The sequence below is a fragment of the Podarcis melisellensis genome, assembly GCF_964234715.1.
Source record: "Podarcis melisellensis genome assembly, chromosome: Z".
Lineage (NCBI taxonomy): Eukaryota > Metazoa > Chordata > Lepidosauria > Squamata > Lacertidae > Podarcis > Podarcis melisellensis.
Window position 1 is genome coordinate 42,570,036 of NC_138547.1, and position 25,592 is coordinate 42,595,627.

A 25,592-nucleotide genomic window follows, 5' to 3' on the forward strand; every position below is an offset into this window, starting at 1 on the left:
GGTTTAAACTACAATAAACATCAGTGTGTCCAAAACCTTTTAAAAATGACAGCTGCAGTTCACAGACCATTCAGACTGGAGCAGTTTCATGAACCAGGGCGGGAATCTCATGAGCAAGGCAGCCTATGAATGGCAACCCATTCTCTCCCTCCCCGCTAGGAATATCGATTTTGTTTTGGTTTTAATTGTACATTAACATTCAGCGTTGACATTAAACGCTTGCTCCCCATGGGATCAATGGACAGAAAAAGCCTACTTTTACAAGTGCATATCATGGCTGAATAAAATCAATCACTCTGAAGCCCAAGTGTGTAACAAATTCCATGGTACAGGCATCATCTGCTCCCCTATGCCAATGCTCATGATTACTGTTAATCTTAGAATAATCTCCGCTCATATTAAAGTAATTGAATATCTACACTTCTACAGGGCAGCAGAAATATTCCAATCGCTCCCTGACTCTTACAAGGTCTGTTTTTTCTCTACTTGTGTTTTTAGAAGAGTCTTAAGGTAACTGGGAGCTGTGGCTGAGACCATATAACACCGGTTCAAAGTGTTGGTGCTGACCTTTAAAGCCCTAAATGGCCTTGGTCCTGTATACCTGAAGGAGCGTTTCCACCCCCATTGCTCAGCCCAGACACTTAGAGCTCTGAGGGCCTTCTGGTGGTTCCCTGCCTGCGACAAGTGAGGTTACAAGGAACCAGAGGGCCTTCTCGGTAGTGCTGACCACCCTCTGGAACACCCTCCCAGCAGGTGTCAAGGAGATAAGGAACTAGACAACTTTTAGAAGACATCTGAAGGCAGCCCTGTATTTGGAAGTTTTTAATGTTTGATGTTTTATTCTGTTTTTAGTCCTCTGTTGGGAGCTGCCCAGAGTGGCTGGGGAAACCCAGCCATATGGGCGGGGTACAAATAATAAAAAAATTGTTGTTGCTGTTGACTGCCTGAGCTCTTATATCCCAGCCCAATGGCTGAAATCATCTAGAGGAACAGTGTTAGTTGTCTCCCATGTTACAGAAACCAGACTGGCCTCAACCAGAAGTCCAGCATTTGGTGCCACTGGTCTCATGCCCTGGAGGACTCTTCCTCCAGAGATTCAGTAAGAACCACCACTTTTGACTTCCATGCATCTCTTGAATGCCTTTTTATGTGACAGGCCTTTGCAGCTGCTTAATTTTTTGACTAGTCTATTTGCCTGAGATTGCTGACCCAACAGCTGTCTGTCCTTTTTCTGCTTGCTCCACCTGGCCAACTTTTTCCTTTACCCTCAGCTCTGAGACTCACAAATTAACATAGGAAGGTTCTTTTTATTAAGTCAGACCAATTGGTCCAATGGTCCCAATGTCATCTACACTGACTGGCAGCAGCTCTCCGAGGTTCCAGGCAGGGGACACTCCTAGCCCCACTTGGGAGATGTTTGGGGTTGAACCTGTGACCTTCTGAATACAAAGCAGATGCTCTTCCACTAAGTTATTACCATTCTCCACCTCTTTTACTGTCCTTGGCAGATGTCAGTGTCGTTGGGCTATTTCACTCTAGCTGTGGATTCATAGACTCTTATAGAATTGTAGAGTTAGAAGGGACCACAAGGGTCATCTAGTTTAACCCCCTGCAATGCAGGAGTCTTTTTGCCCAATGTGGGTCTCAATCCCATAATCCTGAGATTAAGAGTCTCATGGTCCACCAGCTGAGCTATCCAATGGAGACTGAGCTATCCAAATATTCCCTCAAGACTTCAATTAGAGATTCAGGCTGTGTGTGTGTGTGTGTGTGTGTGTGTGTGTGTGTGAGAGAGAGAGAGAGAGAGAGAGAGAGAGAGAGAGAGAGAGAGAGAGAGAGAATGAACACAGAGCATTGCTAAATTCCAGACACTTCTGGAAGTAGCATGTGAGACTAGTGTAGCATGGGAAGCAACACTATTGTTGGGAAAATTGAACCCAATTTCTGACAAACAACAGGCGTTTATTTCTGCTATCAGCAAAACTAGCCCCAGCTCGCAAGTTGACACATTGTGGTTGCTGTTTGGGCCAATTCTTGGAAAGAGCCAGGCAATATCCTCTCCTCCATCTTTCATTTGGGGGTTGGCATTTCAAAGGACTTGGAACGAATGCCAGACAGTTTGGCAAGTCTCTAATTGACTGTTTCAGGGCAGTAAATTAACAGGAGGTCTCCCTGCTTCTCTTTCTGTTGTTTTTCTTCTTAATTTTATCAGGCGGACGGCTGCTTGGCAAAGGGGACCCACATTCTCCTCTGTGTGAATTCTGGGAGTGGGGTAAATACCTCTGGGGAGATATAAACTTAAGCTGCAACAACAGCAAAAAGTAGTTACACAGTGCGACATACTGAAATGAATGTGCAAGCAGTGTGGGCACCAAGAGACTATGTGTTCCAACATCAATGGTGCCAGTCATTTGGCATTAAAATATGCGCCAGCTGCAAAGCCTTGGATCTGGATAAGTCAGAGAGTGCTGGCAGGCTGACAAGGTGCTGCTTTGGAAACATAGGGAGCTGCCTTATATTTAAGTCTGACAATCAATTCCTCTAGCTCAGCATTGTCCCACTGACAGGCAGCAGCTCTCCAGGGGTTCAGATGGGGGACATTCACAGTCTCACCTGGAGATGCCAAGAACTGAACCTGGGACCTTCTGCGTGGGAAACTGATGCTCGGCTGTTGAGCTCAGGCCTTCCTCTTGGACAGAGATTGGCAAATCAGTTAATTCTTGTTTCTCCCACTTTCTCATTTTTCCAATCTTTATCTTAGTTCCTCACATTTTCTTATCAGTTTGCCAATTGTTATTTTTTAAGTCCTCTTGAAATTGGTGCAGTTTTGGGGGTAATATACACAATTTTATATGCAGCACAGGATTCTAAAGACAGGCACAGCAGAGAGAAAAGGAAAAATACACAGCCTACACGAACACAAATTGTGCATTTTAAAATGAGAGTACAGGCATCCCCACACTTACATGTCATCAGCTCGCACGTGACCACGTATACGCGCGGTGCTTGGACATAATTAAAAATGAAAAAAATTCTAACCAGAAATGGTGGGAGAGAGCTGGAAAGTACATTGTGGCTCATAAGGAGACCTGTCTGAAGAGCCTGAAGAGGACATCAGTGAGCCAAACATCCAGAAAAAAGAGACTCCAATAGCTACAAAATGGCATGCACAGGGGCACCGACTTATAAAAAATATTGGGGGGGCCCATACCGGGGTCCTGCCCCGGGAAGTTTTCTAAGTTCCAATGTCAGCGGCGCCCAGCAGAGCAGCCCTCTTGGCCACGGCAGCCCGGCTCTCCCAGCCCCCGGGGGCCGCCCTCCTCCCTCGCGCACCCGCAGCGTTCCCGCCCGGGGAGGCGGTGCCCCCAAGGACTCAGGTTCGGTTGTACCTGAGAAGCCGAGCACCTTGGCTCCCAAACAAATCGGCTTCTGAACAATCGAAACCCAGAAGTGAGTGTTCTGGTTTTCAAATGATTTTTGGAGGGCGAACATCCAGTGCGGCTTCCGATTGGCTGCAGGGGGCTCCTCTGGCAGAAGCCGCACTCTGGTTTTCAAATGGTTCCGGGAGTCGAATGGACTCCCGGAATGCATTCTGTTCGAGAACCAAGGTACAGTGGACGCTCGGGTTGCGAACGTGATCCATGTGGGAGGCACGTTCGCAACCCGCAGTGTTCGCAACTCACATTGCTGCGTCTGCGCACACACAGGTTGTGATTTAGCGCTTCTGCGCATGCACAAGTGCCGAAACCTGGAAGTAACCCATTCCGGTACTTCTGGGTTTCAGTGCATCCATAACCTGAAAATGCTTAAGCTGAAGCATCTGTAACCCGAGGTATGACTGTATGTACCAGTCCTAAGGAACTGGCCAAGTAAGGCAATCAGCATCTGCAGGTCCCTTGACAGACAGGAGAGAAGCCACACTCTTGGATTTCTGTTGGTAGATGCCTCTTCCTGAGATGCTTGTATTATGCTAATCATAGAATCATAGAGACAGAAGGGACCCCAAGGTCATCTAGTCCAACCCCCTGCAATGCAGGAATCTTAGCTCAAGCATCCCTGACAGATGGCCACCTAGCCTCTCCCAGGGAGCAGAGACCGTCTGAACAGCTCTTATTGTCAGAAAGCTCTTCCTGATGTTGAGCCGGAAAAGTCTTTCAAAGCTGCTGCACACCTTTGTTTGGGGTCCTCCCCTCCTTGCAAATGTCAGTGGGAAGGAGAGCTCTGTTTCAACAGAAAAATAAAGATTCCCCCTTTCTTCCAGCTTCCACTCATTCGTCTCCGACTGATAATGGACTTGGGAGGCTTTGAGCCCCTTGGGGAGCTGAGCTGTAAAGGACAACCTCCAATGTTCATGCATCAGAAGGAGCCCAGGAGCCCCATCGGGGCTTACCCTGCGCAGGCTGGTTCCCCCCCCACACAAACACACATACTGGGTTGCAATTTTGTGGGTCAGCTTTGGCTGGGAGAGGCAGCCCCCCGTTAAGTCTCTGCCAGCCCAATAGCACAGCCCCCCCCCCGCCAAGTCCATGGCAAGAGACAGGCAGCAGCACCCAGACCCCAGAGGCTGCCCTTGGGACTGGCGTTCCCACACTGCCACCTCCGCAACAAAGGCCAGCGGCCAAGTCCCCCCCCCCAGCCGCTTCCTTGGTCCCACAGGAAAGCCAGGCAGGGGCTGCACATCCTGCCCTCCGCCTCTTCCTGCTGCCCCCAACAGACAACCAGGCCTGCAAGCTTCCTCTTCTGACATCGCCCAGGCCCCCACGCAGCCCCCCACCAGCAAAACGCCCAGGAGTTTGAAGGGACCTGAGGGCCACGCAGCCAAGGGGTCTAACTCTGCAGGGAAAAGCTTCCTGTCTTTCCTCTGCCCCCTCCCCACCGGAAAGGGATGGTGGCTGCAGGCTCTGCCCCCCCTTAACATCTGCAAAATGATTAAGGCTGATACATTGTGTTACAGGATTTTATCTAGGTAACTTCCCTGATCTGTCAAGTTGAAAGGGTACATTCCATAACAGTTGGAAGGACAAAAATATAACCTCCTATGACAACTCCTGCAACCCATGAGCTTTCAGACAAAGATCATGCATGGACAAATGTAAAGATCTTTGGAAAGTATTGATCGAAACCACAGTAACAAACGAATCAATGTATCTTCAAGGGAAAGAATAAGTAGATCCATTTGCATATATAGCTCTGTAGGCTTAATGAGATTCCCACAAAACATTAGGAAGGCCTTTCTGGTGGTGAGAGCAGTCAGACAGGGGAAGGGGCTTTTAGGGAGAGGTCGGGGGGAGGGCATCTGCCAGGGATGCTTTAGCTGTGAGTCCTGAATTGCTGGGGGTTGGACTGGATGACCTTTGGGTCCCTTCCACCTCTATGATTCCATGACCTTTAAGGGAAGTCACCTCCATCTTCCTCTCAGAGCAGATGCTCACAAGCCCTGGGCGGGAAGAGCCCGAGAGAGCGAGAGCGAGAGAGCGAGAGCGAGAGCCCGAGAGAGAGAGCGCGAGAGAGAGAGAGCGAGAGCGAGAGAGCACGAGAGAGAGAGAGCCCGAGAGAGAGAGAGCGAGAGAGAGAGAGCGAGAGAGAGAGAGCCCGAGAGAGAGAGAGCGAGAGAGAGAGAGCGAGAGAGAGAGAGCCCGAGAGAGAGAGAGAGCCCGAGAGAGAGAGAGAGAGAGAGAGAGAGAGAGAGAGAGAGAGAGCGCAGCCAAGCCCCCTTCACCGCCTGCCCCCCCGCCAGCCCCCTCTCCCCTCCTCCCTAGGCGGCAGCTCCGCCATGACCACAAACGGCGGCGGCAGCAGCAGCCGCGCGCGGCCCGGGCTCCCCTCGCCGGCCGCGGGAGCCAAGGCGCGCGACAAGGGAGCCAAGGCGCGCGACAAATTTTTTAATTATTGGGGGGGCTCCGCCCCCCCAATAAAATTTTTGAGGGGGCTCGGGCCCCCTCAGGCCCCATGGAGTCGGCGCCTATGGGCATGCAGTAGTTCTTGCTGCCATGCTACCCTGCACAACAGCTGTTGGACAGGAAGCTATATGTACTGCAGGGAGCTCCCCACTTACGTGCATTTCACTTATGCACATGGGGGCCTGGAATGTAACCCCAACATAAAATCTATGAACGGAGAAGAGAAAATTAAGGGGAGACAAGAGAGCAACCTTCAAATATCTGAAGGGCTGCTGTCATATAGAAGATGTAGCCGGCTTGTTCTCTGTTGTTCCAGAGGGCAGGTCTAGAACCTATGTGTGGAAATAGAAGGGCAAGATATTTTTACGAACTTTATTAGGAGTAACTTCCTAACAAAAAACGAATATTTAAAACATAAGAAGAACCCTGATGCATCCTAGACTGGGCAGACATGACATTTTATTCTAGAATCCATTGAGATGCAGCACTTCACCCCTTATATAGCCCACACCCATAGAATCATAGTCCAATCATAGTCCTCTAGTCCAACCCCGTGCAATGCAGGAATAGCAGTTAAAGCATCCATGATAGATGGCCATCCAACCTCAGTGTACAAACCTCCATGGAAGAAGAGTCCATCACCTCTTGTGGGAGTCTGTTCCACTGCCAAACAGCTCTGGCCAAGCTAGTTTCGCCGCATATTTTTGCCCCTAAAAAGCATTTCCTGAGAAGCTGCTTTTATTCTGAGAATGAAAGCTCATTTCAAATTAATTCTGCATTGCCCCTTAGTGCGTTCATTTGAAAGCAGATGCAGGCAGTTCTGCCCAATGACATCGTGGGTGGATGTACACCAAGATTGTAATGACCACTTCCATCTTTATTCACCTGGGCATGTGCAGGGGGCGTAAAGGCATGGATAACCTAATCAAATGGATATCCAACAACCACACCCATCAATCTAGACGGAAAGCAGCATGTTGAGGAAGAGCATTAATGAGTCCAGACTGAGAAAAATTAAACTATTGTGCTACAAATGGGTTACTGTCTATGCACTCCACTCCCCTAGTGTCCAGCCAGATGCTTCTGGGAACTTGCAGGCAGGACCTGAGCACAAGAGCCCTCTCCCCTCCTGCAGTTTCCGCCAAATGGTATTCAGAAGCATTACTGCCTCCAACAGTGCAGGTAGAACATAAAGACATCAAGGTTAGTAGCCACCAATAGCCTTACCCTCCATGAACTCCCTGATGGTAAGAGCTGTTCAACAGTGGAACAAGCTGCCTCAGGGGGGCAGGGGGAAGTTATCCTTCACTGGAGGTATTTCAGCATCTGTAGTCACATCTTTCAGGGATGTTGTACTTGCATCCTCTATTGCATTTTTGTAATTGTTATGCCTAGAGGACATGGAGGCATCAACCCCCCATTTTTTGCCATCTGTTTGGAAGGGCAATTCTATGAAACTAACAGCTGTGAACACCGTAGAGAATTTGCTTGTCTCCTGACTTTATTTGCTAGTCTTTTTATCAGCTTACTTTTTACTGAATATGTTTGTTTCCCATTCATTGAATTCAATGTGACTTACCTCTAAGTAGACAGGGTTGCAATTGCAGCCTTCATGCAGTTGTGCTTCTCTCTCATCGTAGATGTTCCTTTAGATTTCCTGGCTATACGTCAAATGCAGCGTGTTCCTTTAAAGACACAAAAGGCATCTAAGTTAATACAAGCTAGTTTGTAGTACTAGCAGTAGCTTTGACGGAATAATTGATTTATACAAAGCAACTACCCTAAGCAAACTGCATGACGCAGGAAAGGTGCATTTGGCTGAGCAAGCAGCTACCATCAATTGAAATTATGGGCTATGTATACACTTAAAGCAAAACGCTTTCCCACAAAGAATCCCAAGAACTGTAGTTTACCTCTCATAGAACTACAATTCCCAGCATGCATAATAAACTACAGTTCCCTGGATTCTTTAGGGGAAGTAATATGTTGGTGAATATGCAGCCAGCCATGATGGGAAGAAGCTGCTTCATCTAAGCTCCATACATAAAGATGATGCACATTGTATTACTCAACTTGCAGGTAATTACCACGTAAAATGGTGACGGTTGGTTGGTCCTCCCAGGTGTGGTGTGTGTATCTCCCTCATTACAGTGTTACCTTAGTTCTCAAACTTAATCAGTTCTGGAAGTCTGTTTCAAAACCAAAGCGTTCCAAAACCAAGGTGCACTTTCCCATAGACAGTAATGCAAAATGGATTAATCCGTTCCAAACTTTTAAAAACAACCCCTGAAACAGCAATTTAACATGAGTTTTACTATTTTATGAGACCATTGATCCATAAAATGAAAGCAATAAACAATGTACTGTACTATAAAATAAATAAAACAGTATTGTAGATGATAAAATAGAAATTAAAAAAAAAAATCTTACCTGCACTGATGATAGTCATTGTTTGGAATTTATTCATTTCCACAGTCACACAATCAATCAATCAATCAATCAGTAGCTGAACTGGGATCCACACAGTCACAAAAACAAATTAACTGAAAAAAGCATCAAAACAAAAAACGCAAAACAAATAGCAAATACAACTTCACCAAATGTAAGCTCCAAATATCACCTCAGAAAACTGCAATTGGAAATGGAAGGCTTGAATTATAATGGGGGGGGGCACAAATCAGCAGTGCAACAGGAAACACAGGGGGACGCAAATCAGCAGCGCATTCCTGTTCACCCAGGCATTTGGTGGCTGAAATATTATTGATCCTGGCCTCATTGAAACTTGGACTCAGCTACATTAGGAAAGCAACAGTGATTTGAACGAGCTATAAACACGCAATATCAGATGATGACAGAGAGCAGGAAATTTTAAAACAAGATTTTCCATAGATATTTTCCCCTCTCATTTCTGACTTATTTATAGCGTTTATTTTCCTGTGTTTAGATCCATCCACTATTACATATGAGGGTATATGACCATTTTTATTTTTTTGATATTCTTAATTCCTTTCAGATGTTTTAAATATATTACAATTTTATTTTAATCACATTGTTTTCCTGCTAGATTGTTTTTTTGGCCTCGTCCCTTTGGGGAGGAAGGGCAGGATAGAAATTTAATAAGGTCATCATCATCATCATCACCCCTGCATAGCATTACATCCCATCACCCTTAACAAACTACAGCGCCCCTGATGGCAGGGGGAATGTTTTTTAAAATATGTTTTGAAGGCATATTATGTATGCAGCCGAAGTGCCTGTTTTGTCAAATGTATGCCCAAGAATCAGCTAACCTTAACCCAAATGGGAATTCCAAAGCACCCGTTGAGCAAAATGCAATACAACCAGATGTATGCACAATTGTATACACTGATTTCACAAGATCATTTTGCCCTGCTTGCTTGATTCATGCTGAGCATCTATGGAAGGGAATCCCTCATCATTAGACAGGTATGCCAACTGGAGACCACCTTGTGCACCTGCGCCCACTGCATTTTACAGGAATGTCTTTCATTGAAGTCCCTCAGGTATAAGAAGCCCTCTCCACAGTAGCTCAGAGCAGGATGACAGCACCTGCTTAGTGGAAGATGTTCCCTGTTGAGATATGACAGTCGCCCACTCTCTGTACTTTACAGAAACAACTGAAGACATTTTTGTTTCGACAGGCTTTCTCAGCCAGATAAATAGGTCCCTGTTTCAAGGTGTTCATTTTGCATTGTTTTAAAACTTATCTTCAGGGGAGGTTTGCACTGTTTTCAAAATGGTTTTAAGCTGTTTCCATACGGTCCCTGTAAATCACCTTGAGGCTTATAAAGAAGGTGATTTATGAAACAAGGAGGGGGAGGGGGGAGGAGGAGGAGGAGGAGAAGAAGAAGAAGAAGAAGCCATAGAACCTAGCCTGTTAAGCATATAGGAACTTACCTTCTGTTAGATCACATTTTTAGCCATATTCACTTTATTTTTATTCCCCTCCCCCCAAATTTTATATATTTATTTTGTTTAAGTAAGTAGTACAGAAAAAAAACATCAACAAAGAGAGAGAAATAGATTGAAAACAATCCAGAAACACTGAAAGTAAATATTACATATCATATAATACTCTCCCCCCCACCCGCAGCTTCCCTTCGCTACACTTCGACTTCTTAGAATCTCTATTTCCACCTTTATCTTTGCATTCTTCAAATGTATCATTCTTTGTATTTCTTTTATCTCTTCTCTTTTCCAAATCATAGATGTAATTTACATTTTTATTCTAGGCATATTAGCATAATTTCTTAGAATAATATTTTAACATTTAATCTTTGAAACATTTCCATTCCTTTTTTAATTTTTGATTTGACTCATATTATATGATTGAGGTTAGCTTTGCCAGTTCTAAATATTCATTTAATTTGCAAATCCACTCCTCTTTTGAGGGCAAGATTTGAGATTTCCATTTAGAAGCAATCACTACCCTGGCTGCCGTAGTTGCATACAGAAAAAATCTTTATTCCACTTGTGGTATATCTTTCCCTATCAAGCCTAGGAGATATGCCTCTGTTTTTTTAACAATTGGGATTTTCAACATTTCCTCATGTATTACTCCCCAAAAATTCTTAATCTCCTCACAGCCCCACCACATGTGTATTGTTGTTCCTGCTTCTTTGCCACATTTCCAACAGAGGCTGGATTTCAATTTATAGATTTTGGCCATCTTAACTGGTGTTAAATACTACCTAAGGAACATTTTAACAAAATTTTCTTTAATCATGTAAGAGGTGGTAAATCTTTTATCCTCTCACCAGGATTTCTCCCATTGCTCTAAGTATATCGTATGTCCAACATCTTGAGCCCATTTGATCGTAGTTTCTTTCATTTCTTCATCCATCAATTCCCAATCAAGTAAAAGATTATATGTTTAAGACAGTATTTTCTTATTATTTTGTAATATTGTGGTGCTCAGTTAAGAATCCTCTTTTGCAAAACCTTCTTTTAGATCTGAATTAAATACACTTCTTAGTTGCAGGTATTGCCATCTATCTGACACATATTGTCGTATCTTCTCATAGGGTTTTATTCTGAGTTTTCCTTGATCTTTCTCCAGTAGTTGTCTATATAATGCCCAGTTTGTTCTCATATTAAGTTTTTTCACGGCATGCGCCTCCAGTATCAAAAGCCACCAGGGGGTTTGTGGTTCCAGTTGCAATTTATATTTGTTCCAGACTTTATATAATGCATTCCTGAGTAAATGATTTGTAAAAACTTTATGGACTTTTGCCTTCCCGTAAATGAGATATAGCCACATTCACTTTAAACATCCGTGGGCTCCACCAAAGAAACCTGCAAGCTGTAGCTTTTTATGGTTGTTAAGAGGGGACTTTGTCCACCTAGTTCAATTGTGATCCTCCAGGGTCTCAAGTAGAGGCCTTTCCTATCCCTTCTATCTGAATCTTTCTTATGCCATGGGCTAATCTGGAACCATATACATACACAATGTGCAATCTAACCACTGAGCAATGGTTCCTCCTTCCAGCAGGAGTCCTCCCCACTCTCCAGCAACCGACAGAATTCCACTAGGCTTTAAGAAGCACTGCAGTGTTTGGTGAAACGTCTTTCTGTGAGTATGAGGAACAGGGCTGTGCATCTCTCTGCAGTCATTAGAGTACCGACTGTGGCTTTTATGGAGGTTCAGCAATGGGCTTTAATTAAAAAAATGTGCAAGCAGGTTATTTCAAGAGAAACAATGACTGTAGACACACACATACAAACACACACACACACACACACACACACACACACACAAACAAACACACATCCTCTTTTCTCCCTGGCCAGATTATCACCAGCCCATGCCTTTATAACATTAGAACAAAAGATGAGCCCTGCTGGATCAGGCCAGTGGCCCATCTAATCATAGAATTACAGAATCTTAGAGTTGGAGGGTACCCCCAAGGGTCATTAGTTCAATCCCTTGCAATGCAAGAATCTCAACTAAAGCATTCATGACAGATGACCATCCAACCTAGTTCCGCATACACTGGCCAAGCAGATGCCCCAATGGGAAATCCAGATTCCAGAGGCAGAAACAACCTTGTGATTCATCCTGTCTTCAGAGGCATGTTGTCTCTGATGCCTAAGGCAATAGAGCCATTGTTATAAAGTGCTTTGAGGACAATTTGGACTTAAAAGAAGAGAGGAGGCTCACCCATACTGTTTAATGTGGACTGTAAGCTTCCTGTTCCTTGATTAATTCTCAGTTGTCCATATAATGTTCTCCTATAAATCACTGCCCAAACTTTCTCCTCCCTCAGTCTACATTTACTCATTCCTTCCCCTTTTCGGAGTATCCCTGGTAAGAGAAAATCCAGACTGACGGAGGGGAAAGGGTGGGGAGGCAGTGATTTAGAGGACAACGTCATATGAACAATGGAGAATTAATAGAGGCACAGGTTTCTTCGTGTCTACATTAAACGACAGTATGGATGAGCAGAGAGAGGGGGGGGAGAGAGAGAGAGAGAGCGCGCGCACCAATAGTATCTGAAGTGACCAATTCATACAATCAAACTGATGGTGTCCCCATTCCCCTATAAATAACACAAACGACCAGTCCATAAAACCCAATTGATGGTATCTATACGCCTCCATATTTGACGTATTATTGAGATTTTTCCTTAGGTTTCTCTTCGAGAAAACCCATCCTTCTTCCTCAACAGGCAGAAAAAAAATAGATAAAAAGAGGAGAATCATGAAAGCTTCCAGAGCTGTATCGATCTTGCCTCCCATGTCCAAAGAGAATTGTTTACGTGCCGAGCATCAGAAAGCTCACAATTTTTTTTTTATTGTAAATACTCATCTCCCCTGCATAGACACCAAAGAGCTGAGGGTGCCTGTTATTATACTTTCTACCTGAACATCTTGCTTTTCCCTAAAAAGTTTCCAGGCACAAGCAATCTCGACATCTGTTTCAAGGAACTCGGCTGGAAACGCAGTTCCGCGCAGCCAAATTGCTTGTGCTTCTATGGAGGAAATGGCTATTTATTTTATGCTGCCATCTGGGCTCTAAATAGTATCTTTTGTCATTTGCGGCCTTGAGTTTGGTTTTCTCCCCTTTTTTCTTCCTCTCCACCAGATATAAAATGAAATGCTTTCTAAATTAGGTTTGTTGTATACCACACAAACTTTTTTTTTAATGTAAAAAAAATAAAATAAGAAGTGTCATAAATTACTTGGGGAGATTGAGTTGGCCATGAGAGTTGGAATCAGCCCACCTCCCTAAACTTTATAAATACCTAGGTATCTGTTGGCTTGCTGAATTACTGTTGTTCTGTATATCTGGTTATTTAAAGCTATGTTAAAATATGGGGCTTCTCTAGATTAGAAGGAAGAAATGTGGTCTCCCCAGTACTCAAACTCCAGGGTAGATTACTGCAATGCACTGTATGTGGGACTTCTCTTAAAGACGGTACAGAAACTACTGCTGGTCCAAATACCATCACCACTGAGTGGGATGGCTGTACTCCAATTTAGGATATATTGCATTGCCTATGTATATATATTACCAGGCCCAGTTTAAACTGTCGGTCTTATCATTTGAAAACACTGAATGACTTGGGTCCTAGGTACTTAACAGATTATCTATATCGTAAGAGAGCCACTTCTTGTGGTTGCACTAATGAGTGGGGCACATTGCATGGTGACCCCACCAGAGAGGACCTAACCTGTGATAGTTCCTCAGTAATTGAGATCTCTAACATCTGAAATACAGCTGGCATTGTTGTCTCTGTCTATTTGATGACAAATAAAAACAATTTTATTCTCCCAGGCTTTCCTTGGGGACTAATAGGAGACCATCTTTGCTGTCTCTTAGTGCAGACCCAGGTCACTGAGCCTGAACTTCCACAGCCAACTCCCACCATGAACCGCTATTGCCAGAATTGGCAGCCACAGCAGCAGATACATTCTGTGCTTATGATCATATTTTTTTTGTCTTGCTAATTATGCTATCTTAAATGCACATTTTATATTTGAGTTCCTTTAGTAAGGTTTTATTTTGAAATATATAAGGTGGGTTTTATTTTTTGTTAACTTTGCTGCATTAAATGTGCATTCTGTTGTTGACCACTGCAATGTTTTGTTTTTGAAATCTTTAAGATAACGTTTTAGTTTCCTGTTATGTATGTTGCTTTATACTTTATATTTTACTTTCTTCTGCAATGTTTTGTTTTGGGTGGTTTCATTCGACGTTTTCAAGTAGGCTATAAACCGCTTTGAGATTTTTTTTCTCTTAAGAATGTAAAACGGTATAGAAATGAAACACCCTGGGATCATGGCAGTGATGAAGGGAGGGATATGAATTTAAGCAACAAATTAACAAAAAAATAAATAGATGTGTACACAGAAGCACAGGAAACTGCCTACACTGACCAGCAGTGGTTCTCCAGGGTTTCTAGCAAAAGCCTCTCCTGCCCTACTGGAGATACTGCAGATGGAACTTGGGACCTTCTATGTGCAAAGCAGATGTTCTACCTCTGAGCTATGACTGTTCCCAACATAGGGAAAGTCATACCACAGTTCTTTGGTTAATAGCATTTGTAATTATTGCTACCAACCCTGGAATCATGTTTCTGGAACCAAAACATGAGGGGTTAACCAATACAAAATGAGTGTTATCCCCACCCCAAATTAATTTTTAAGGCCCCTTTAGCATCTTCCATCAGGTCTACCAATAGTTTAGGTTAGAAAAGAGTGTGGATTGTTGCCATTTGGAATGCATATCTACCTGGCTTTCATCATGTATTGAGTTAAATTAGAACAGATGGACACTAGTAGATTACCAAGAAATGCTTCTTGGAGCAGCCAAAAGACAGTTATGTCAACATATAACTCTCTAAATGCAACCATAAAACATAGCTGGGGGGGGGGGGGCTGGGATCTGCAAAACCTAATCAAGATGGATTTAAGATGTGCCCAGGAAACCATTACAAATAAATTAAGGGGTTATTACATTCAGCAGGATATGGAAGAGATCCAGACCTTAGTCTTTATTCCCTATATTTGGCAGCTAAAGTGATGCACAATTTTGGAAGGTTTATTTCCATGGATCAACCTTTAGGCTGTTGCAAAGAGCCTTCCTGACTTTATGTTCTTAGTCTATGCTAACTCGGTACTTGACGGAACATTGCCAAAAGATGCCTGTGGAACTCCAGTTATGAATTTATGGATACATTGTCCCATACGTACTTTACACAGGAGGAAGTTTCTACATGGCATTTGCAGGAAGGGCCACAGCTTAGCACATGTTCAGCCCCTCCTATTTCCAGTTAAATGAACAGAAGAAGCTGCCTTATGGTGACCCACAAAATTCCCCATGAAGGGGATGGGCATCCACAAATTTTGGTACCAGGGCCATGCAGACTGCATGGCACCCATGACCCCGGGCACCCGGGGCCAAGTTGCAACCATTGTTAAATGGTACCAATTTTTGGTAAGATTGTTTGCATGGCCAGTTAAAAGCTAAATGTGGTATTTCAGCTGGGTGAATATCTTTTGTTAAAGCTCAGTTTGTTTCACAAGTTGGTTGGATGTATGCAGGCGGAAGCAAGCACCACTGAGTTCAACGGAACCTACTCCCAGAAAAGTATGCAAAGGATTGTATGAATTGGGATCCAACTGATCTGAGTGGAAGCAGTGAGACCCATGCAAGACCATGGAAGCATAACACACTACTGGCAAATGCGCTTTACATTTCCCACAATGTGCTGAAGAGATTTTACAAGGGACATTCTGGATCTTTGTCCAGCAGGAGTAGAGAACATTCTTGTGCTCGGGTCCTGCCTGCTGTCAGGGGAACCCTGCTGGTTTCCCACAAGTATCTGTTTGGCCATTGTGAGAACAGGATGCTTGACTAGGTGGGTCATTGGCCTGATCCAGCAGGCTCATGTTCTTATGTTTGTGGGAAGTAAAAAGGGTTGTCTGCTACTGCCAGGTAGATCCAGTGGGCAGGCAATAAAACCAGTTCACTCTGCCAGCACACTGCCTGCTATCCAAAGATGCTGTGATCAAGATAACTAGAACCTTGAAGCAAAACTTGTTTGAAATCTCACTCCCTTGCACACCTTCCTGCATCAACATTTTCCTCTATGCTGAGGTTTTCCTATGAATCTGTCCCACAAACCACTAATAATAATAATAATAATAATAATAATAATAATAATAATAATAATAGAAGCTTGCCATTTTATAGCAAGGCACGGTGAAAGTGTTTAGGAAATGGAAAAACTTGATTGCAATAAAATAACTCTCCATGCTGTGGAATCCAATTTTTAAGAGAATGTTTATGAAGCTTTTAGAAACTATGAAGGGCAAAGAGTTTGTGTGATCTGTGCATTCTATTTATTTCCTGAAATCGTGCAGCCATGCCTTCAGGAAGCCCGATAACCCGTCTGGCTTGGAATTTTCCAGTGTCTTTTATAGTTGAGTAAAAACGAGTAAATCGTATATCCAGCTCATATGAAACAACTAATGACTCACAAGGAAGCAATATTACCAGCAAGTCTACCTGTGAGTGAGTGCCTAGTTCATATAGAGATAAAATTAAACTACAAAAGACTCCATTAAAGTAACAGTAAGAGTCCTGGCAGAAGCCCATAAAATAAGGGAGATTCAAAGAGTTATGGATGAAACTACCTGTATACCCTTTAACTATAGTTTTAAATTACAGCAGATGGTAGGAGGGGAAGAAATCTCTGGTATCCTCTGTGTTGTAAATGCTTTTGCACTTCATGCTTGGAGTGTAAGTCATACACTTAACTCTGTATTTTCTGGAGGGTACCTGTAGCTTTTATAGCCACATGGGCAGTTTGCCTTTAAAACAACCACCACCAGGTATTATCTGACAGTTAAATCAAATGGTTACTAGAAGCAAGTATCCATATTGCAGCCCAGCAGCAGAGGGTCTCACAGAAGGTCTCAGGTTCAACTGCTCGCACTTCCTGGTACGGCTGTCACAGAGAGCTTCTGACAGTCGGTGAAGACAATACTGACCTAGATAGACCAATGGTATGACTCTGTTAAAGGCAGCTGCCTATGTTCCAATACAGTGGTAACTTGGGATGTGAACGGGATCCGTTCCAGAGCCCCATTCGCATCCAGAAGCAAACGTAACTAGCAACGGCATGTCTGCGCACACATGCGTCGCTTTTCGCTGCTTCTGCACATGCGCAAGACATCATTTTGAGCATCTGTGCATGCGCGAGCAGCGAAACCCGGAAGTAACGAGCTTGGTTACTTCCAGGTTGCCACGGAGCGCAACTCGAACGCGCTCAACATGAAGCATATTCAACCCAAGGTATGACTGTAATCTTGTCAGTTGGCAATTAGCACCAGCAGCCAATTCTCAAGCCATATGTATTCATTGCAGGTGTGATGGCCTAGGAATCCGATTCAGAGGCTGAACCGGAGGAATCCCAGCCTGCACAGGAGTCCCCGCCTCCAGGGCGGCTGAACTGGGGCAGGGCCTTGGATCTGAAGCGCCTGCACTTGTGCCGGATCCTCAGGAGCAGACACCAGGTGATTCCACTCCAGCTCCAGAGGTGATTAAGGACACAGTGCCTACAGGTGTGCCTCTCCCGGCCCTGCCAGAGGAAGGAGAGTCTCCCCCTGGGTCCAGTAACTCCCCAGCCTCTCCTGAACTGCAGAGGCTTAGGGCAGAGAGGCAGAGAGAACTGGTTTCTCCCAGGAGGAGTGCTTGCCTTAAGGTCAGGAGAGGCGGGTCTCCTGGGGGCCGGGACTGCCCCTGGCCTCAGAGAAGATAAAGGCAGTCAGCCTGGTCCCACGTTGTGGGAGCAACATCATTGAGTACCTGCTCCTGCCTGGACCCAGACCTGACCCTCCAGTGTTCCTGTCCCCGCCCGGCTTCCTGCTTCGGACCTTGCCCCGCTCCTTGTGAACTGTTTCCAGGCTAGTGACCCAGGACCGGACTTTGACTATGCCAACGGTAACTTTCCCCCTGGGACCAGCACAGCAGAGGTGGAAAGCCCATGGCTCAGCAGACAACAGTGTCCAGCAGGGCTATGCAGGTGAGACTGTGCTGTTGGCTTCCCAAGACATTTAATAGCTTTGGATTACCAAGGAGGGGAGGGGCAAGGCAGCAGGGAGTTCAGTGTGCTACACCCCACTATTCATTGCTACAGAGAGGACAAAGCTGACCTAGATGGATCAGGAGCATAATACCTCAAGGACCACCTCCCTACATGTGAACCTACCCGGACCCTGTGATCGTCATGTGAGGCCCTTCTTCATGTGCCTCCTCCATGAGAGGTCTGGAGGGTGGCCACATCAGAACGGTTCTTTTCTGCAGTGGCTCCTTCTTGTGGGCTTCCTATATGCATCTGGAGTTGTTCTCTCCAGAAGGGCCTAACAATGCCTATTGTTTAACTAATACACCATGACCTCTGGTTTTAAGCTATGAGGCTCATTAGGCAAATATATGGTTAGGTGGTTCTTTATGTGCATTATTGGCAATAAAATTAAGAATTGCTGTTCTGGATTTGTTTGGACTGATTGCCATATTTTGAAGAGCAAAAAAGGGGCCACATTTGTTGGCTTCTACTTTTAATTATGGATTGCTATGATGACTCTACCCATGGAAAGGGGCCTTGTCCTGGAAAAAGAGGACATTTTACAAACCTGAGTGAATGGAATAATGCTTATTATGCTAATTCTGGACAGTTGAAATCATACACTGCTTATCTGGGATGAGGGTTATGTAGGGCCTGAATAAGGTAAGATAAATTTCATTAAGCAACAATAGGTAGATTTGGAGGCAGGTATACAGTTGGCAAACTGGATATGTTGCAGGAACAGCAGGCAGCCTTGCTCTTGCTGGATGAAGAATTCAAACTCAGATTACTATTTCTGCCAAAATCTTTAATGCTCAAATCAGTAAGGTGCACAGATAGTGCAAGGGTTAAAAGCACAGCATGTGATACACATGGTTCAGCAAGGTAAGCTGCTGATCCATCCATTGACATACCTCCCAGGTTTAAAGAGCAGGGCAGGCACAGCTTTAGCAGAGCAAGCAAGAAGCATTTGTGGGATGGGCAGCCAAATACACACTCAGTTGAGTGAGCTGAGCCCAACCTGTCTGTTTGCACTGACTCTGGTGTCTCCATGTCCTTAGCTCACAGGTAGAATTGCACTCTAGCAGCTCCCCTGCAGTTGGAGTACCACTGACAGGAGATGATGGCCAAGGAAATTCTTGTGGAGAAGGGGGCTGCTTGGGAGAGTCCGGTGGGCTTCTTTTCTGACAACCTGCTGGAATCTATTCCAGGGTGCAGTTCCACATCCATGATCTTCTCCTCATACAATTCCAAGACCGCCTATGAACCACATGAAACTTGTTCAAACCTGCTAGGTCCCTCCCTGGGATTTCCTGACTCCAGCTCCTTGAGTTCCTCCCACTTTTCTTCTTGATATGACAAGTCACTCCAGAACATCTCAATGTGGAGGTCTCTGCACATATGCTAAGAGGGGCAGCACCATGCATGGACAGGAGGTGTTCAGGGTTAAACAAAACAAGGGGGGAGTCTATATTGGATTGCAGAATGAGTGGAGGTCCCTTGTTCAGTCAGGTTTCATTATAGAGGCAGAAATAAAGTATTCTGTGGTCTGTCTGAACTAATTTTCATGGGATTAAATTTCTTCCCATTCCAACATTTTTATACACCCCTTCCACATCCCTTTTTGCTGTATAGCCAACACTGACACATGGTTCTAGATGAATGTTAATCAGTGTGCAGAGGGCACAACAGTGGTTCACAACTTTACCCTGTCTGAATTGCTGTAGTACATTGCCTGAAGCATGTCTTGGCTTGCAAAACACATCACAGGAGCTAAATACCTGTCTTAATTGGGGTTCCAATGTCTAATCAATTAATCATTAAGCATTTTTATTGACTAAAAAGAGGGGCATGATGAATGGAGCATCATATTTCTTTTGTATGAAGAAAATATTATTCAAATTGACGTGCTTGTAAAGATTCTAGGTGCTACCTTGAAAGAGGCATTCTTCCTTCTCTCTCTCTTTCTCTCTCTTTCTCTCTCTCTCTCTCTCATTTAAGGGAATAACTCCAAGATGATGTAGAATAAATGTATGCATAATCTAACAGGCAAATCATGCCGCTTGCTTTGGAAATACTGTTTTACTTCTGTGCAAATTTCAGCAGCTGATAAATCAATCAATTGGCTACCAGGCCCACAATTAATGAAAACGTCTTTAACAGACTACTAATACCATAAAAACCCACACGCAAAGCAACTAGTTGTTAATGAGAATGCCACAACAAAACACTGGATGTGTATTCTTAGAAGATAGTGCTTTTTGTTCCCCATCACAATGTCCCCAGGTTCTGTGGCTCCTATTAAAAAATACATAAATCTGCAAAACTCAGGTCCCCCCCCCCCCAGCTGATACCCCTCTCTTGCATATGGTGATGTCATTCTGGCTACAGAAGAATGTGTAGGATCCTCTGCTGGCTGGAGCCTACTGGGACTGGTGGGGCAGACAGCAGAGAGCCCAAAAGTATGTGGAAGCAGAGCCAACTAATTCTCTTCCCTGCTGAGTTCTGCAAGGGCAAGGCTAAGGTCACATTCACACCATAAATTTAAAACACTTTAATGATGCCACTTTAAATAGCCATAGCTTCCCCCAAAGAATTGTGGGAGCTGTAGTTTGTTAATTCCCCTCACAGAGCTGCAATTTACAGAGCAATTTAACAACCAATGTCTCTCGTGCTATTTCTCAAGAAAAAGAGGTGCCAGAACTTACCATGAACACCTCCCTTGCTCTCTTTAAATAAGCAAGGGAGCCCACCTGAGAGGTGCTGGAACTGAGTTCCTGTGAGTTCCTCCTGACAAATAGCCCTGAATATCTCTCTTCCCAGGGACCTCTGGGAATTGTAGCTCTTGGAGGGGAATAGGGGCCTCCTAACAACTCTCAGCACCCTTAACAAACAACAACTCCCATAATTCCTTGGGGGAATCCAAAGTGGCATTGTAGTGCTTTAAATGTATGGTGTGAATGTGGCCTAAGGAAGAGGAAGCTGACAGGCAGTGTGGCCTCCTGAGCCAGTTATAAATAAGAAGCCAGGCAAGTGCAGGAGGCTGGCAGTGTTTTGTGGGGCAGTGCCCCATTTTCCCGACTGGACCAGCCACCGCTGATGGGATCTGTAATAAGAGTTGTGAAATGGTTTTGTTTCATCCTCTCATGTTTGGGCGGCAGAAAAATGAGAGGACATAAATTCCTTTGATGGTGTTTTTGTCTGGAGGGAGGTTTTTCCTTCATCTTCTCCCTGTTCTCAGTGGGAAAATCCTTTTCCTCGTCTCCCTCTCATTTTCTTTGCTCCATATGCTAGCTATTTCAAGGTAAGGCCTTGAAAAACAACAATCCACAGATTATGAGTTCTTCCAAAGTTCTTTCCTCTCCCCAACCCGCTTGCCATGCTGTTTTCCTTCTACATTCCTGCGGTGCCAACAGATGAAGCTGTAAGCCTGCTCATCTCCCTGCATCTAATCTTGATGTAGCTCAACAGCGGGGAAGGTGGGCAATTGGACGCTAGCAGTTGTTGGCAAAGAATGAACGCTGCAGCAGGATCGAATCTGGATGACACTCGACTAGCATAGAAAAAGCTGCCATTTCAGAAACTCGCCTCCTGGGCTAGGATTTTATTTTGCTTCAGTTGGAGAGAAAAGTGCTTGCTTTAAATGTCATTACTTCTTTGATACTTTTCCGTTTGGTCCTTATTCTTTTGCTTAATTTTGTGTGTATGTGTGTGTGTGTGTGTGTGTGTGTGTGTGTAAAACGATTAATCTACAGTGAACTACACAAATGTTGAATTTATAAGTGTTGGGGGGGGTTAATAAACCTCTTCACATTTAGGGCAGATCTACACCATGCTTTTAAAAGACATCCCATGCATATTTAAAGCAAATGACTTCCCCCAAAAGAAACTTGGGAACTGTAGTTTCCCCTTCACAGAACTAATGTGTGCTGAATGTGCTATAAATATATGGTGTGGATCTGCCCATGTTCCTTTTAGAGAGGTAGCCATATTTGCTTGAGGGTACATGAAATAAAGAAACAGTTTTTGGTCTATGTTTGGACACAATTGGAGGCCATTTTGAATCAAGATGGCAAACAGAATCTTTTAGACTTAGAATCACAGAACTGTTATTTTAACCCAATTTTAAAACTGTGCTGGCTTTTGCGGTTGTTTTAGAATTCCTGAGCAATGACCTGCAAATTTCATTAAGTTCTTATGAAGCTTCCTCTTCTCTTCCCAGGGCTGGCCCTACCATTAGGTAAAGTGACCTTAGGCAACAGATACTGGGACACAGTCACCACTAAAGCTATGCCATCCATACTTGTCCTTAGTCTCTCTGGGTAGCCAAGAGAGTAGAGGGCAATCCTCCTTGGCCTCTAGCCTGTTGGATGCAAGGATCACACCATTGTGTCTCCACAGCCACTGTGAAGCCCCCCCCCCCACTCCCAACTCACAGGAGGTAACTGGAATCCTTGTCACCTCAGCTGCACCCTCCCCTCTCTCCAGCTCAGCTGCTTCTCTCTCATGCACTATCTCTGTGGAATTGTCAGCCAATAAAATTGGAAGAAGATCATCTGTAGTTGTTTAAGGGCTTTCCCCAGACTTTGGCTGCTTGCCCTCCAGCACGATGACAGTGGCAGATTTCCAACAGTTCACACCTTCTGGCACCTTGCAAATGAATGGAAGTTCATTCCGCACTTGCAATAAATCAATCCCTTGGTGTGGCAGCACCAGGGCCAACCCCACACGTTTTGGCACCTGAAGTGAACAAGAAAGTGTACCCCCTGCCAGGGAAGGGGTGAGTAAAGATCTGCAATGGGAACAAGGGTGGTAGGAGATCAGCAGCGCCTCCTGTTTGCCAAGAAGCCACTGTAGAAACCAGCCTCCAAGGACCATGTTGCAGCTGTGGCTTTGGCAGTAGCGGGTAAAGCATTTTTTGGAGGCTGGATCTGCTGCCCCTGCATATCCTGCCACCTGAGGCGATTGCCACACCTCGCTTCCTGGTTGGGCCGGCCCTGGGCAGCACACACTCTTTGGAGCTCCCTATTTATATTAGGCACACACCTTCTCTTTGTCTCAGGAAGCCTACCCAGGCAAGCCACTTATGATTTAATAAGTACAACGATATTGAAATCACTAGTTTTATTTTATATTTTAAAGAGGGTTTTTGTTTTTTGAAGGGGATAACTTGATTATATTGGTGTGTTTTAAATGAACAATTTAGATTGTCTTTTGTGCCAAAGCTGTGTCTGCCCTGTGGCTGTTCCCCTTCCCAACCACAAACACATATCACTACAACCAGGACTTTTTCCCAGCTAGAACTAAATGGAACTGAATTCTGGCACCTCTAAGGTGGGCGCCATTGCCATTACAAGAGAACAAGGGAGGCATTCATTGTGCATTCTGTCATGTCTTTTCCTAGAAAAATAGCAATGAGTATAACATATTTCATAGCTTGCATTTTACAGTACGTTATTGCTATGATAAGAAAGAATGCTGCTGCAGGTATTTAAAAACAAGGACATAGTGATCATTCTGCAAAAAGAGACCTCGCTGACTAATTGTGATACAATTCCTCTGAATGAAGTTGTGAAAGGCAAACAGCCAGATACAGGCAAACACTATGTCCACCTATGACTTATGACTTACATAGCTCTTTTTTTAGCTGCTGCTAATTGGGTAGTAGGCCCCATCCTTCATTTATCATGTTTGCTTTAGATTGTAAGGCACATCAGTTGGAATCATTCCTACTTCCTCAATTTCATGAAAGCACCAAGCTAGTTCAAAATGCTCAATTAACTTTCATACTGCAGTTACGAAACAGCTTAAGAATTCTCGCTTTTCAGATTCTTCAACAGGTCACAGTGCCATCCTTATGAACTTTCAGCTCTCCAGCTGGGGTGGAATAAGTTAAAGGTTTGATAAAGCCCTCTTACCAAGTCATAGTGAATAAGAGCAAGGGAGAATTTGGACCCAGTTCACATTTAAAGCCAAATTTAATTAAATTTGCACCTTCTTAAACAATTTGAAAACCAAACCATAGCCATCTGTCAAAATTCGCACTTATTTGAATTTTGTAATGCAGTGGTTCAACCAACTAAAATGTGTATTTTAGGGAAAAGTGTGCATAAAAATAAACATATTAGTGAAAATGGCATACAAAAATGCCATTATATCAGGGAAAGTTACTAGCAAAAATATATACATTATTCAAAACTGCATACAAAAATGTTTTTATTAGGAGGAATTCCCACTCAAATGCTTACAAAATGTCGTGATGATTTTAAAAAAAGAAAATTTGCTAATTACTGCAGAAATGTGGAGAACTAAACTTTAGATTGGAAAAATGAGAAACGGAGGCAACAACAGCAACTGGCTGCATTTTCCCCAACTGAAAATGATATATTCTTCCATCTCTATTAGTAAGCAAGCAAGCCCCCCCCCCCCCCGTTAGTGAGCAATAAGAAAGTGGGATGCCCTTTTGTTTTCTTTGTTTTATTTCCATTAGAAGATAGGGGCTGCCTTATACAGAATCAGACCACTGGTCCATCAAGTTCAATATTGTCCACACTGACTGGCAATGGCTGGGGATTGAACCCGGGATCTTCTGCAGGCAAACCTATTGAAGACAAGGTGCCCAGGTTAGCTATGTCCATCAGTTTCAATGGGTCAACTCTTGACTATGGTGAACATTGGATGCAACAACCCCTTCACTCTGCCAGTGAGCTATGGTTCCCCAGTCCCCGCATAAGCAAAGAGGTTGCTTGAGCCAGCAATGGACAGCACAACAAGAACATGGATGTGGGGCATTCTTGTGTGTCGCACAGCACACCTGCACCTGCACACCTTAAACAAAATATTTCTGCACTTTATGAACTTAGTTCTGCATCCTGTGCTCAAAGTGGCTACCCAGGTGCCTGTGGAAAGCTTTCCAGCAGGACCTGAGTGCAAGAGCGCTGTCCCCTCTTGTGGTTTCCACCAGCAGGTATTCAGAAGTACTACTGCCCCTGGCTGTGGAAGGCAGAACACAGCCATTGTAGCCAGAGCTCTTTTCAAGCCATCCAAGTTGGTGGCCCTCACTGCTTCCTTTGAGAGTGAGATTCATAGTTTAACTCTGCGGTGTGTCCTTTAATCCATTCTCTGTCCTTTAATCCACACTGAATCTTCCAACATTCAGCTTCATTGGATTGTCTGTGGGTTCTAGTGTTATGAAAGAGGGAGACAAACTTTTAGCCACCCACTTTCTCCCTAACGTTATAAACTTCTGTCACTTCTTACTCACCTTTCCCCCCCCCCAAACTAAAAAGTCCCAAATGTTACAACATCTAACCCTCCTGCCGCTGTAAACTAGACAGGTTTAATGGGGATTGATTTTTGCTTCACAGCAAATGCCTCCTCAACTGAAACAAAAAAAAAAGGGAGCAGGTAACAGATGATGGTGAGGGGACCTTTGCTAGAAAGAGCTGCTGTCTGTCAGAGTAGGAAATACTGTGTGAGGTGGTCAAATACTATGCCCTATTATAAGGCAGTTTCCTGTGTATTCCCCCCCCCAAATGCATACAAAAAAAAAGTGAAATGCATGTATAACATTTCCTCAGTTCATTACAAAATGAAC

The 25,592-nt window shown here is 44.2% G+C and overlaps 1 long non-coding RNA gene across 1 annotated transcript; it reads right to left on the reverse strand.

The window, feature by feature from the left end:
• Window positions 1–1,742: 1,742 nt before the first annotated feature.
• On the reverse strand, window positions 1,743–8,793 carry LOC309361693. Its single transcript, XR_014164590.1, has 3 exons — window positions 8,331–8,793; window positions 7,480–7,585; window positions 1,743–2,282 (listed from the first exon to the last, which is right to left on the reverse strand). It is a non-coding gene; the product is annotated as an uncharacterized lncRNA (long non-coding RNA).
• Window positions 8,794–25,592: the final 16,799 nt, after the last annotated feature.